Here is a 1,561-nt window from a genome sequence, read left to right on the forward strand (position 1 = left end):
GACACAGGAGTAAGAGGCGATGCCAGCGAGCCCTGAACTCCCAACACAGTCCAGGAGGCCTGGGCTGACCCAGCCGTGAAAAGGGGGCAGGCGCTCCAGGCAGCTCTGACATGGGCAGCAGGGGCCTCAGGAAGGGGATCCACAAGAGAGGCATAACCTTGTTCCTGGGGCCCATCCTGGGGAGGGGCCTGTGAGGAGGTGGGAGGAGAGGAATCTAGCTGAAAGGACACCCTCTGAGGCTCTGGGCTCAGATTTCCTGCCACCTCTCACCTCCCCCATCCCTCAAGCAGGTACCTTCTTCGAGAATCCTCCATAATTGCCTCCAACCTATGGGGGATGCAGAGCTTCCCTGCTGGCTCAGTGGCGAAGAACCGGCCTGCCCAGTGCAGGAGACACGGGTTCAATCCCTGGCTCGGGAAATGCCCTAGAGAAGGAAATGGCAACCCACTCCAGTATTCTTGCCTGGGAGATCCCACGGACAGAGGAGCCTGGTGGGCTGCAATCCATGGGGTCGCAAAAGTGTTGGACACGACTGAGCGACTAAACAACAATGTGGGGGAAACCAACCCCTCGCTTATAAAAACAGACTTTTCCCTTCATTTCCTGCTCATCTTCCGACTCAACCACTGAAGTGCGCTTTCCTTAGTTAAAAATAAGGAAGCTCCATCCCTCCGACCCCCTCCCACTGACCATCCTGCAGTCACGGCTACTGTACCTGCCAGCAGAGTGGGCAGCTGGCCGAGACCCTCCAGGGCCGGCCCCAGTCTGGCCGCCTGCAGCCTCCCAGAGCAAAACGACGAATTCCGGGCCTGGGGCCGGCCACATTCCTCTCCGGAATCTTCTCTCCACTTTTTACGGTGCCTCAAGTTTCGGCCGTTCCTAAATAAATACGATCCAGCTACTCTCTGCCCTGGAGACTGCTGCAGGGTTTACTGGTGCAAACAGCCTGGGCCGGCCTGTTGCTTTGGGAGTTCTTCCAGGTCAGCGTGGAAGGAAATCTAGGCAAGGGAGAGAGACGGCCCAGACGGGGCCAAATTCCACCACTAACGGCCCTCGCGCTCAGCCATCCGTCCCCGTCCTGCTGGAGCCGGGAGCTGGCGCCGTATTCCTGAAGGACCCCAGCTCCCTGTGCAGAGCAAGAGGGGATCCAAGAGTGTGGGGACTAGAGTCCTTGGGCCCCTGCATCTCCAGAACACGCCAAAACTCCCCCAAAGGCCTGGTGTCTTTCACTTCCCGCTGGAAGTCCCAAAATTCTGCCTGCTCAGTGGCACCCAATAGAGGCTCCCAGGAGGAACAAGGGATTTGAGGATCGGGTGTGTAGATTAATCCAGACCAGCCCTACCCCAGAGAACTTTCTGTGCTGATGTAGATGCCACGGTCTCTGTCGTGTTCAATATGGCAGCCACGTATGGCTGACGAGGGCCTACAGCGTGGCCCATGCTGCTGAGGAACTGAGTTTTTAACTTGTGTTAAATAAATGCTTTAGATGTAAATAGCTACTGTGCCTACAGGCTGCCCTGTTGGGCTGGGTCTGCCTCTCCTCCGCCGCCTCTCTGGAGAC

This window comes from Budorcas taxicolor, chromosome 19 (genome assembly GCF_023091745.1).
Source record: "Budorcas taxicolor isolate Tak-1 chromosome 19, Takin1.1, whole genome shotgun sequence".
NCBI classification, from domain to species: Eukaryota; Metazoa; Chordata; class Mammalia; order Artiodactyla; family Bovidae; genus Budorcas; species Budorcas taxicolor.